Source organism: Silene latifolia, chromosome 4, assembly GCF_048544455.1.
Source record: "Silene latifolia isolate original U9 population chromosome 4, ASM4854445v1, whole genome shotgun sequence".
Lineage (NCBI taxonomy): Eukaryota > Viridiplantae > Streptophyta > Magnoliopsida > Caryophyllales > Caryophyllaceae > Silene > Silene latifolia.
In genome coordinates this window covers 78,089,205-78,104,147 of record NC_133529.1, presented here as the reverse complement: position 1 = coordinate 78,104,147, position 14,943 = coordinate 78,089,205, and positions in this window count along the sequence as shown.

The following is a 14,943-nucleotide window of genomic DNA, read 5'->3' as shown; positions in this document are numbered from 1 at the left end:
AAAAGTGGAACTTCTTTTGTGAATCTTGCAACTTATTATGTGAATCCTGGAACTTATTTTGTGAATCCTGGAACTTATTTTGTGAACTTATTTTGTGAATCTTAGACCTTGTTTAGTGAATCTGAGACCTTGTTTAGTGAATTTTCCTGCTTCTTCGTACGGTTTTCCCTCTTTCTTACCTATTATCACTTAAATTCAGTTAATTGACCATAGCTTATTGTTATAATGTAATGTTCTTTAACAACTTATAATGACCACGTTTCACAAAACAAGCCCTTAGATTCACTGAATAAGGTCTGAGATTCACAAAACAAGGTCTGTGAATTCACCAAATAAAGGTATGAGCAAAATAGATGATTTTAACCACTTATAATGACCAAGTTTCACAAAACAAGCCCTTACATTCACTGAATAAGGTCTGAGATTCACAAAACAAGGTCTTGTGAATTAACCAAATAAAGGTATGAGCAAAATAGATGATTTTAACCACTTATAATGACCAAGTTTCACAAAACAAGCCCTTAGATTCAATGAATAAGGTCTGAGATTCACAAAACAAGGTCTGTGAATTCACCAAATAAAGGTATGAGCAAAATAGATGATTTTAACCACTTATAATGGCCAAGTTTCACAAAACAAGCCTTTATAATCATTGAATAAGGTCTGAGATTCACAAAACAAGGTCTGTGAATTCACCAACTAAAGGTATGAGCAAAATAGATGATTTTAACCACTTATAATGACCAAGTTTCACAAAACAAGCCCTTAGATTCACTGAATAAGGTCTGAGATTCACAAAACAAGGTCTGTGAATTCACCAAATAAAGGTATGAGCAAAACAGATGATTTTAACCACTTATAATGACCAAGTTTCACAAAACAAGCCCTTAGATTCACTGAACAAGGTCTGAGATTCGCCAAACAAGGTCTGAGAATCTAAACCTTTTTATTTTCCCGGCTTTTATGCTTCCTAGATCTAATTTTGTGACCCTCCTTCACCTTTGTTTATTTTCCCAGCTTGTTAGTCCAACTACCTAGGAATTTGTGTTTTGTATTTTCACATTTCTTTTGTTTAACTAATATTTGTATTTCACTTATTTCATAGACAAGTATGACAACTTGGTGCAATGGTTGTGTTAATAATCTTCTTGACGAAGATCAAGTGTCATTTCGCGCACTTTATGTCACTGAAAAACAAACAGCTATGGATTTCTCTTTTTTTGCCGTTAAAGGAAGTTATAGTGCCTGGCCGTCACTATCAAGCATGCATTCTGTTTGTAATAATCAAGATCTTATGCAAAAAATCTTCTCTAAAATTGATCATTACGAAGATAAAGCACATATGGCGCTCGTATGTCGAAATTGGGCTCAACTATTTCTGATACACAAAAGTGCACCTGGGGTCACCTTGGCATATTGGCTTTCTGTAGACATAAATGATATGAATGGTGTTCGGACTATTCGTAGGGATCCTAGAATAGTCTTTCAAACATGCAAATGTTTCATGACGGAGGATATGATTGCCAAATTCTTACTGCATTATCAGCAAAAATTCCATCTCAGAGTACTCATCTAAATGCTCTTGATGATGTTGCACGCATTGCAGGTAATGAGTCATTGCATGTTTTAGCTACGCCGAGTGAAGAACGAGATATAGCTATTGGCAATGCTGCTGACTTACTAGTCACTCGTAGAGATATATCTTTTCTTAACTTACCTTTGATGCTGTATATATAGCCTAGAGTTGTCCCTTGTTTGTAATGTAGTATCTGTGTAACTAGGGCTTTGCACTTTAAGGTTTTAACTTTGCCCTTTTGTTATTTTGTATAATTTCGTATTAGTGTCAACCTTCTGTATAATTATGTACGTCTTAGTTTAACATTTTGGATAACATAAATTATCATGTAATCTTGTACTTTGTTTTAAATATTTGCATGGATCACTTTTCTATGTATAATGCAATGTTCTTTACTTCTGATTTTCCATTTAATTTTGTATTTGTTTTCTTACATATTCTTCCATGCACTTATAATGACCAACTTATTTTGTGACCTTATTTTGTGAATTGTGGAACTTCTTTTGTGAATCTTGTAACTTATTATGTGAATCCTGGAACTTATTTTGTGAATCCTGGAACTTATTTTGTGAATCTTAGACCTTGTTTAGTGAATCTGAGACCTTGTTTAGTGAATTTTCCTGCTTCTTCGTACGGTTTTCCCTCTTTCTTACCTATTATCACTTAAATTCAGTTAATTGACCATAGCTTATTGTTATAATGTAATGTTCTTTAACAACTTATAATGACCACGTTTCACAAAACAAGCCCTTAGATTCACTGAATAAGGTCTGAGATTCACAAAACAAGGTCTGTGAATTCACCAAATAAAGGTATGAGCAAAATAGATGATTTTAACCACTTATAATGACCAAGTTTCACAAAACAAGCCCTTACATTCACTGAATAAGGTCTGAGATTCACAAAACAAGGTCTTGTGAATTCACCAAATAAAGGTATGAGCAAAATAGATGATTTTAACCACTTATAATGACCAAGTTTCACAAAACAAGCCCTTAGATTCACTGAATAAGGTCTGAGATTCACAAAACAAGGTCTGTGAATTCACCAAATAAAGGTATGAGCAAAATAGATGATTTTAACCACTTATAATGACCAAGTTTCACAAAACAAGCCTTTACATTCACTGAATAAGGTCTGAGATTCACAAAACAAGGTCTGTGAATTCACCAAATAAAGGTATGAGCAAAATAGATGATTTTAACCACTTATAATGACCAAGTTTCACAAAACAAGCCCTTAGATTCACTGAATAAGGTCTGAGATTCACAAAACAATGTCTGTGAATTCACCAAATAAAGGTATGAGCAAAATAGATGATTTAAACCACTTATAATGACCAAGTTTCACAAAACAAGCCCTTAGATTCACTGAACAAGTTCTGAGATTCACAAAACAAGGTCTGAGAATCTAAACCTTACTGACCAAGTTTCTTTATTTTGTGAACTTATTTCCCTTGCTTTGTGAATAATAAGCTTTACTGAGTTGTAGGAAGCAAGCCAAGCCAGGATGAAGCAACGTGTTGAGGACGTACTGAAGCTACTGAAGCAATCTACTGAAGCATCTACTGAAGCTACTGAAGCTACTGAACCACTCTTTGAGCCAGCTACAAAAAAGAAAAGAATTTACAAAGACAGACTGCCTGTGTTGAGGACTCGAATGTCTCCTGCTGGGCTTTACAACTTTCTCAACAATAAGGAGAATCCACCATCAGATAAGCAGATTGAAGCTATACAAGAAATAGGATTTGGTTCTCTCTTGCTTCTTCAATCAGATGTTGTTCCGGGTACCTTAGCGTATTGGCTAGTTTCGAATTACAACCCCTAGAAAGGATCGTTGTGTGGTAGGAAACTCCCTGTTTTAGAGGAAGATATCCATATGTGGCTGGGATTGTCAATGGGTCTAAACATTGTCGAAGAAGCAAAAATTGGAGATAAGCGCCCTTCTTATTTGTCTGTTTTGGAGGAGTTCTAAAGTCACTACACAAGTAGTCCCATTGAGGTCAAAGACATATTGCACAAGCTCTCTACACAAAGAGATGGTGGAGATTATTTCAAACGCACTTTCATCATTTATATCTTCAATGCTCTTTTAGGCGGTGTTGTAGGGAATCGGGCAAGTTTGAGACTTCTTAAAAGTTTGGTAAACACTGACATGATCTCCAAATTCAACTGGTGCAATTTCATCAAACGCAAATTGGCTGCCCAAGTTGAGTCTTGGCAAAAGGAGGAGTGGCAGACCAAAAAGCTGAAAGAAAATTGGTTTGGTGGACCTATTATGGTCTTGGTTTTCATTTATCTTGACCGATGTGTCTTCAAATCACGCCTTGTTACTCGGCAGTTTCCAACGCTCTCAACTTGGACTAAAGAAGCTATATCCAAGAGAGTTAAGGAGGAAGTGAATGACAAAAAATCGGACAAGAAAACTTTCGGCAGGGGTTCTATTTAGCCTCCAATGGTCATCAACCACCATATTCCACAGTTGTGTCCTCCTCCTCCAAAGTATGAGCTCGGCCAGTCTTCCAAGTCAACAATTCAAGATAAAGCATCTGAAGGTGAAGCTGAAAAATTACCTCTACCTGGGAATGAAGGCACTGGTGAGTTTGTCCATAAACTTGCGCTTTCCGCAAAGGCAAAGGCTCAAGCTTTTGCGGACTACAAATCACTTGCTAGTCAAGCTCCCTCCAAACTGCCTTCAACAACAACAGTGAAGAAACTAGTTGCAGCTGTAGACGGCATATTAGAAGGTTTTAAGTTATCTCAACAAGAGGATGATGCTAAAAATGTGAAGGATGTGAAGAATGAGGAAAAGGTGTCGGACATTGTGGATGAGAATATCGTTGAGAAAGTGGTTGACGATATTCATGAGAATGTGGAGAAAGGTGGGGAGAATGTGGAGAAAGCTGGGGAGAATTTGGATAATTTGTATGGGTGGACTGAGGCTGATTTGTTGGCGGCATTAGATGCGATGGGTGAAGCTTTGCAACCAATAGCGCCACATCATTCACCACCACCAAATGCAGAATACCCATCCTTTAGGCTCCTAGCAGCTGATGACCATTTGTTGTCTCAACCTGAGCCTGAACCTGACACATATGCTGCTGTGTCATCCCTCCTTGTGGATGTCATCCCTCCTTTCAGTGAGCCCACTCCTTTGGTAGGGAACACATCCTCTCACGCTGCTCTGGATGATGTTCTTCCTGACAAGGACGTCACTGAGCCTACAATTATTGAGATAACAACTACTCCTCCTACTCCTCCTACTCCTCCTACTACTGCGGTACGGAACACAACTCTTGATGTTATTTCCCTACCAGATACTCCACTTGTTTCAACAATCGATAAACCATCTCGTCAAGAAATGATCCGTCGAATGTCTATATTCGTCGATCGCCACGTCATTTGGCAAAGTCGATTGCCAGTGTTCCTTGCAAAACCCCAACTACTGCTGCAATCCCATTTCCCTTGTCTCCATTACCAATTGAAGAGGATGTTCCGGGTCGTGGTAAGAGGAGGGTTGTAGTTCCAGCTAAAGTTTTCCGATCGCCCTATTTGCAAAGAAATCTTAATATTTTTAGGGATTTGAATCAAGCTGAGAAACAAGTATTAGATTTTATACTTGGCGAATCATATGATGAAACGGAGATTATTTTCCAAAGTCAATGTCAGACTTTGACAAGGAGCCAGTTGAAGAGTGTGGCTGAAGTAGATCGGATATCATCTCATGTCATAGATGTGTATTGTGAGATCTTAAATAGTATTGAGATATTCAAATCCCGGACTTCCCCTTCTCGTTTATTTGTGCCGTATAGAAATGAAAGTGTTAGTCTTATTACTCTCTACTTTATCCAATTCTCCAAGTCTATTTTATATGATGTTGACTTCTAATCGTTACTCATACTGATCTTATTTTTTGTTCCCAGTGTCTCTCCAATGTTGATGTTTCTGTAGTTCAACTAGTAAGTCTTTGATTTTGGTCTGCTTATATTTCAACTTAAGTTCATTTTTGTCTTTTTTATTCACTGCATTTTTGTCTTTTTAATTCAGTTTACTTTTTGTCCTTTTTCAGGTTTGCGCTCTAATAGTCTCCGCCTCATGCCCACCTTTCTTGATTTGTATCGACCTCAGAACTAAAAGTAGCAAAGTGCAAATCATCCATCCTATGAAAGGCAGATCTGTTGACTATTCTTGTTTTATACAACCTGTGGTACGTCTATTGTTTCCATTTTGCTTAGGAAAATGTGTGTTATTGTGATTCTACTAGAAAATGACTTTGTGAATGTATGACTTTATTTTGTGAAGCCTACACTTAAGGTTTGTGAATCTTATCACTTTAACTACTTATGTTGACCAAGTTTCACAAAAACAAGCCCTAAGATTCACTGAACAAGGTCTGAGATTCACAAGATAAGGTCTGAGATTCACAAAATTAAGAGCAACATAGATGATTTTAAACCACTTATGTTGACCAAGTTTCACAAAACAAGCCCTAAGATTCACTGAACAATGTCTGAGATTCACAAAACAAGGTCTGAGGTTCACCAAAAAAGGAAAAGGGCAAAATAGGGGACTTTGTGAAAGTAGGCCTTTATTTTGTGAATCCTAGATCTTATTTTGTGAACCTATGGTCCTTTACCATTTCACTCCAAGTTTTACAAACTAAGATGTATGGTTCAACTGGTGCAATTTCGTAGCTAGTGTCTGTTTTGTGAAATAGTAGTACCTTACATGATTCCTAGATAGTGTGTTGTACCTCACAAAATAAGTTTTGTTTATACCTGTGCTAAGAAAGACTAATTTCTCTTTTGTTCATACAGAAAGAAAAGCTCATCCGGCTTCTTAAACCAAAGTTGCCAGCACTGACAAGTATTTTGTGGACGCCCGAAGTGTTTATCCCAAAATCAAACCTAACTTCTGATGAAATAGATAATGGTCTCTATTTATTGAACATATTGGAGAATTACAAAGGAAACAAAAGTGATTGTCCAATAACCATATATACTGTAAGATTACTTTTTCAACTCTATTTATACATTGATAAATATAAATTTTTATAAGTTTGCAACACATTATTATTCCCCTTTTTCCATTTATAGGAAGCTCAGGTGAAGCGTTTTGCATTGAGGGTGTGCTATCACATTATTACATGTGATAAGAACGTATTAAGAGATAGAGTGAAAAAGGATGCACTAGAATGGAGTCGTGTACCGCTGTAAGAACCTTCTTCTTTTAATATTATCAAATTTTTCTTGCAAAACCTTTACATTCTTTAGTACTTTAGTTGATTAAATAATCTTATATGTTCGTATTGTGGCAGTGGCTCTCGGCCACTTCCTTACAGTGACCAGCAATTGTTGGATTATGTTTCCAGATCAAAATCGGCACAAACTAAATTTTAATGATTTTGCTTTGATTTTACAATATAAAAGTTATATGATTTTGCTTTGATTTTACAATATAAAAGTTATATTGTGAGAGATATTGACTAATTGCATTTCCTCAATATTTAAGTGACGCTATGGTGTCCACTCCGTGGAAGGAAGTCACAAGACATGCTTTACAGACCCTTGGACCACGTTGCTTTGTTATGGATCAGGTAAGTATCATTTTCCTTTCCTTTTTCTTTTCATGTTTCATTTTACTTTTTTTGTGAATCCTAGAACTTGTTTTGTGAATCCTAGAACTTATTTTGTGAATCCTGGAACTTGTTTTGTGAATCTTGGAACTTATTTTGTGAACTTATTTTGTGAATCCTGGAACTTATTTTGTGAATCCTGGACCTTATTTTGTGAATCCTGGACCTTATTTTGTGAATGCTGGAACTTATTTTGTGAATCATTTACCTATGTTTTGTTAAATTTGATTTTGTAGGTGATTGATATGTTTGGAGTTAAGTCCACACTCGGTAGATCAGATCTCCTCTACTTGCCAACCACAGTATATGTGAGCTTCAAATCCTTTAGATGTTGATATTCAAGTATTTGCTTTCTTAATGTTGCTCCGCTCTGGTTTATTAAAATGGTCCTACTTTTGTCACATGCAGACCGTTCATGAAGAACGCAACCCAGCTATTTGGGGTCAATACCTGAAGTCTGATTACATTCGATTTGATGGGAGCAATATCCAAAAGGTGAAAGATCCCTCTTCTGCTATTTATGTTCTTTTTTATTTATTTTCGTTCATGTGTATTGTTAATTGGTTTGTCTATTGCAGGTTTTTATCCCTATGCTTAACGATAAGTGTCATCATTGGTGGGCTTGCGTTTGCGATTTAAAGCAAAAAGTAAATTTCATCCTCGACTCGAGCACCGATTTACATGCGGATCCCGATAACCACACAAAAATTACGAGATTGTATGATTTTTTCCCAAAATATTTTGGAGTATTTATCTTTAGTTTCTTAAAAATATAACTATGTCATATTTTTATGTTCTATTGGCTTTTTCATGTTCCAGTTGTACCAAGTTTCATCTGTTCTTTCTGGTGGTTCATCTGCATTTGAACCTTTGCGGTTGATGCACATGAACCCAATTGTCAACCTTAAAGTCCCTCAACAAAAAAACATGGTATGTAACCATGTATCTTCGTTTTTTAGGCTATATTTGTGTTTTTATCGTACAAGTTTGAATGGTCCCTCTCTGACCAAAACCAAGTACCCAATCCCATATTGCTGAAATGAATGGTTGAATAGTTGATCTTCACTTGAGATGTTTCTTTTACTCATAAATGTTTATTTATTTGTAGTTTTGATTGTGGAGTGTTTGTGCTGAAATGGTTGGATGCGTTGGACAATGAAAGTTTATGGACCAACAGTGAATATTTTGAGGTATAAATTTACGGGTTTTGCCTCCTACCTTGCCATTGCTACATATTAAATATATACTATACTGTATGAAAATCTCTTTTGCAGAAATTGCCTGACTATCGAAAGAAGATAATATTGGAACTTCTTAAATGGGATAAAAATAAAAAAAACGGTACACTTGCTTCACTTAAAATTAATGCAAAGTCCATTTGGTCATAACTTTGGTGAACATTTTGTAAATAAGTTGGGTGAAAATCTCTTAATTGTTACTTGTTTTTGATGGTATAGGTGTTTCATTGATGACATGACAGTCTTTTTGCAAGCAAATGATCTTTCTCCGATGGATATGTGTTCACTGGCGGACATCCCTTGCTTCAGCAGGCCTGCTATATCTATCTTGTGTTGATGTACTCAGTATTCGAATTGGTGAAAATGGTGAAATTCGGCCATATGACCTTGTTTGTTTGTAATGGTACCATGAATTGATTAGTCTGTAGTCTTGTATTTGAGTAGTCGAGAATGTATTTAGTAGTCGAGAATGTAATGCTACAAGAAATTGTGAAACTTGGATTTGACCATAAGATGAGACGGGTGTACTTCGTATGACGGTCTTTTATTGAGAGACAAAGATGTTTAATGCAAGCCGCCTTCTCATTTGATTCGCATCTTTTCTGTATTATGTACATTACATGATTAATGGATTCAGGTCTGGATATACCTTTGGCACAATTACATGTTTAATGTCATCAACTAAAGGCTTTACTTCATTGGGAAACGATGCGGGATTCAGGCTAAATTGGGAAACGATGCTGGATTTAGGCTTTACTTCATTGGGAAACAATGACATCGACTAAAGACTAAATTTTGATCAAAATCCACATTATAAAAAAGACTAAAGACTAAATTCACAAAAATACTTAATGCTGGATTCAGGTCTAGGTTTCATAATTTTATGTTCCAGTTTCACAAGATAAGTTCCAGGATTCACAACATTGAGTAAAAGAAACATCTTAAGTGAAGATCAACTATTCAAGACTTAGTTTCACAATTTCTGCTCCAGTTTCACGTAATTAGTTCCAAGATTCTCAAAATTAGGAGTCATGTATTCTTAAGTAAAGATCCACGTGGTCCAGTTTCACAAAATTTCGCAATTTTAAATTTTACTTCAACTTCCATATTCAGTGCTCTCTCTTCAGCTTCCATATTCACTAACTGTCTCTCTCTTCAACTTCCATATTCAGTGCTCCAATTTCACATCCGTCTTCGCCATTATCCGCCATTATCGTTGAGCTTTTCGTCTGCCATTAGCATTACCGTTTCTACTATCGCTATCATCCGCAAATTAGGTATTTTCTATCTACTTTCTCAAATTTCGATTCATCCTCCTTTTGTTTCGTATTTTTCACCATAATTTTCAATCAACTTCTTTAATTCATCAAATTATTGTTTTTATTATGCAGGTTTTTGTTATTGAGGGTTTAGGATTTTTGCCAGTTTTTGTTATTGAGGGTTTATGGTTTTTGTTATTGAGGGTTTAGGGTTTTTTTAGTATATTTCGATTCTCTTGCGTATGGTTTTGTGATTAATTTATCGTTCTTTTGGATGCATGTTCTTTGGATGCATGTTCTTTGCCAGTTTTTAAATGTATTGTTGGTTAAGTTTTCAGTAGCTACATCTCATTTGCATTTCGTGAATCTAGGACCTACTTGTGTGAATCTAGGACCTAATTGTGTGAATCTCAGACCTTGTTTTGTGAAACTGGAAGATATTATTGTTATACTTGTTAATAAGTGGATGAAATCACCTTCTCTGTTTTCATTATCTTATCCTTCTATATTGCCAGTTTTTAAATGTATTGTTGGTTAAGTTTTCAGTAGCTACATCTCATTTGCATTTCGTGAATCTAGGACCTACATGTGTGAATCTAGGACCTAATTGTGTGAATCTCAGACCCTGTTTTGTGAAACTGGAAGATAATATTGTTATACTTGTTAATAAGTGCATGAAATCACCTTCTCTGTTTTCATTATCTTATCCTTCTATATTGCCAGTTTTTAAATGTATTGTTGGTTAAGTTTTCAGTAGCTACATCTCATTTGCATTTCGTGAATCTAGGACCTACTTGTGTGAATCTAGGACCTAATTGTGTGAATCTCAGACCCTGTTTTGTGAAACTGGAAGATAATATTGTTATACTTGTTAATAAGTGCATGAAATCACCTTCTCTGTTGTCAAACTTACTTAAAATGTTTACATTTTGGATTTTAGTTCTGATGTTATTTTGCCTTACTTGGTGCATAATAGGAAGCAAGCTAAAATGAAGCGACGTGTTGAACCAATTGCCGATTCTATCAAGCACCCATCAAGCTCTTGAACCATTCTCTGAGCCACCTACAAAAAAGGCAAGAATTTACAAAGACAGACTGTATGTGTTGAGGACTCGGATGTCTCCTGCTGGGCTTTACAACTTTCTCAACAATAAAGAGAATCCACCATCAGATAAGCAGATTGAAGCTATACAAGAAATGGGATTTGGTTCTCTATTGCATCTTAAAACAGATGTTGTTCCGGGTCACTTGGCGTACTGGCTAGTTTCAAATTATGACACACTCGGTAGAATAAATTTACTCTACTTGCCAACAACAATATTTGTCAGTCTCAAATCCTTTATATGTTGATATTCAAGTATTTTGCGTTCTTAAAGTTGCTTTGTTTCTAAAATTGCGTTCTTGTGACTTGTAGGGTCTTCATCGAGAAAACAACCTCGTTATTTGGGGTCAATACATAAAGGACAGTTACACTCCACTTGCTGGTAGCCATATCGACAAGGTCAGATATTTGTGATGTTTATTTTACTTATTTGTAGGTCATTGATATGTTTGGAACTTGTTTTGTGAATCTTGGAGCTTATTTTGTGAATCTTGGAACTTATTTTGTGAACTTATTTGTGAATCCTGGAACTTATTTTGTTAACTTATTTTATGAATCCTTCACCTTATTTTGTGAATCCTGGACCTTATTTTGTGAATCCTGGACCTTATTTTGTGAACATATTTTGTGAACTTATTTGTGAATCCTGGAACTTATTTCGTGAATCCTGGACCTTGTTTTGTGAATCCTGGACCTTATTTTGTTAACTTATTTTATGAATCCTTCACCTTATTTTGTGAATCCTGGACCTTATTTTGTGAATCTTGGACCTTATTTTGTGAATCTTGAAGCTTATTTTGTAAACTTATTTTGTGAACTTATTTGTGAATCCTGGAACTTATTTCGTGAATCCTGGACCTTGTTTTGTGAATCCTGGACCTTGTTTTGTTAACTTATTTTGTGAATCCTTCACCTTATTTTGTGAACTTATTTCGTGAATCCTGGACCTTGTTTTGTGAATCTTGGACCTTATTTTGTGAATTGATACGTGCATTTTATATAGTATTTTTAGCCTATTTTATGCACGTATTTCTATGCTTTTATCGTGGTTTTGTGCTACGAAATGCCCCGAATTGCATACTTTGGAAGTTCTTGTCTTATTTGCAGGAATGAGCCATAAAGTAGCGAAATCAAGTCATTTACCGTCCTTTTAGCATGCATTTGGAGGAAGAGTGGATTTGGAGCGGGAATGAAGCTATTTTGAGATGCGCATTGGAGTAAGGAAGTTAGGCGAGCCAAGAGAGTGCTTCAATTTGCTAGTTCCTGCTTGTAAGAGCCATATCTCGAGTTCTACAACAGTTATTACGGTGATTCCAGTTGGAGGTGAAATCTTATCCTCTTAGCTTTCTAACGCCACCAACCACGCCCTATTTGACCAAGTAACGAAGGAATGGCAGCCGTTTGAAGTTCAGTGCGCGAAGCAGGAATTACGCGCTGAGAAGTGCTCGATCGAGAACTATTTCTATTCGATCGAGAGCCCATTTGCTCGATCGAGAGCCACTTCTTCTCGATCGAGTGGTTTTAGGATGAATAAGTACTCGATCGACTATTATTCCTTTCGATCGACCAGTTCCTTTTATGCCTTTGCTCGATCGAGTGATTTAGTTACTCGATCGAGTGGATTTTTGCTGACAGGCTGGGCTTTTTAGTTATTTTCCGTCATTAGGTTTAATTAAACTCCTAATTTCTTATAAATAGGAGTGAGGTCGTCAGTTTATAGATGCTTTTTATCCAGGGAGCAATATACGTTACTTTCTTCTGTCACTTTTCCTGTTACTTTTGTTCTTTCATTTCCGGATCATTTATATCAGTAATTTCTTCCCTCTTTTCTCTCTTTTTATTTAATGTTTATTATTCCCTCTCCCTCTTTATTTATTGTTCTTATTAATTTCATGTCTAGCTAAATCCCCTTAGTATGTTAGGATTAGGGAAGCCGTGGTAGCAATATTTTAACTGACTTATATAGATTAGTCTTGCGATAGGAATTGTATTAGGCAATTTAATTGTTATCCGGTCGAATGAATGCATGCAGGAGACCATAAATCTAGTTAACCCCGACCTGGATCGAAAGATTGGAAGGGAAGACTTGCTTAATTACAATAGGGTATTGCAGTGAGGGCGAAAGTTAAGCTGTTTACGCTCTAGAGCGGTTTAAGGACCGAAAGGTGACGACCATAGCTCTTCTTATCAATAGTCTAATCGCCTTAGTATTCATGATAGTATAAGATCTGATAGCTGCCACGGTGGACCGACTCCTAGCATACTTCCTTCCTCTTACTGTTAATTCTCTTATTCATTTCTCTTCTTTAGCCTTTTTAGTTTAGTCAACACAATCAATTCAACCCCATCAGTGACATTAGACAGATAAATCGACAAATAGATAGTACACCGCCTCCCTGTGGAGATCGACCCTACTTACCGCTGACTTCTGTTAGTAGTACTTAGGTATTTTATTTTTGGTACGAAACGACAGTATCAAATTTTGGCGCCGTTGCCGGGGAGGCAATCTATTTATTTATTTGTTAAATTTTATCTGTTTTTAGCCTCAGGGGATTTTTCCCTTGAGGCCGTTATGATCTTTTTCCTTGAGTGCTGTTTTGATAGGCCTTACAGGTACTACCTAGACAGTTCTAGGTAAAAGACCGTCAAAAGGAAGGCTTGAGTACCTTTGACCCGTCACCGATGTCCCATTATATGGAACAGTACCGATGATCTGCGGGAGATGTGGTCTCGCCGAGCACAATGCACTGTGTAGTTGTGCCGCCACATCCATCCTATCAATGGCCACCGCAACAAGATCCTCCTGAGATACAAGAAGAAGAGATTGCGGAGCTGAAATCCTTGATGGAGACACTTGCATTCCAAGCGCAAGAATACTTCTCGCGAATTGATAAGCTCGAGTCTACAGTTGCTCAGTTAGCAGCTGAGATGGAGATAGAAGAGATCGCGGAGTGGACATATTCAGTGGCGACGCTTGTATCACAAATGCAAGAGAGCAACAAAAATATGGACGCCGATTCCATGAGCTCGAGGTCGTAGTTGCTCGCTTAGCACCGAGATGCAAGAAGAAGAGGTATACCTTCTTTGAGAGCGGTTTTTCCCCTGAAGAAACCGTGTTGCCCAATGCTGAGGATGACTTCTATGATTCGGACGACGAGTTCCTATCATATTTCACTGCCCCACGCGAAGATTTCAGCCCTGTACAGGAGGAATCACTCGATCGAGTGACAATTATTGGTCGATCGAGTGATTTTCCAGGAGAAACAGCTCGATCGAGAGAAATTGCTGCTCGATCGAGTGGAATTCAGGAGGAAGTTGGTCGATCGAGTGACTATCCTACTCGATCGACTGACTTGGCCATTGGGAGCTTTGGTTCGCCATGTGGGCTTAATTTTGATGACGATTTTGACGATGATAACGGTTATGGTGAATCCCCCTTATTCAAAGCCGAGCTGGATGCGCTTGAGGCTGTGATTTACGGGACGAATTCCACTGAGGGCGACGAAAGGATAGCTGAGTCGGTATTTGCTCCTAGCACGGATGAGGTATTACATTCCTTTATCAGTGATTCCGTCGTTGAGAGCAACCAACCTGAGGTAGTAAATGGTAATTTTATTATTGATTGTATACTGCCTCGTCTGATTCATGCTTTTCCTTTTAATGTTTTACCCCCTCCCATGTGGACGAATAAATTAGCAATTATTCACCATCCTTGTCGTCTCAATTTTGTCAATCTGAATAAATACCCTACTTTATTGACAATTGCTCCCGCGCTCCTATATTTCGTGGATAAATTTGGAGCGCCCATAGGAAATTTGTTAGACTTAAACGGTTCTACATTTTAATTTCCTATTCTGTTATTCCACTTTGGTGCTACTTATGCTTTTTTTGTAGCACATGCGCAGCTTTTTGACAGGTTGCTGCGCGCTTTGAGCTGTTTTGATTGTGATTAGTTTGAAAGGAGCTCGAAGAAAAAGAAGGTCGAGCTGGGACCTGTCTGAAGCTAGCGCTACCCGGGAGGCAACCCGGAGATTTTATTTTGCATTTTTATTTTATTTCAGTTGTAATAAATGGTTCTTATACCATAAAACTTTCTCAGTATGCTTGTCTTGTTAGTTTGCGGGCTGTTCTTAT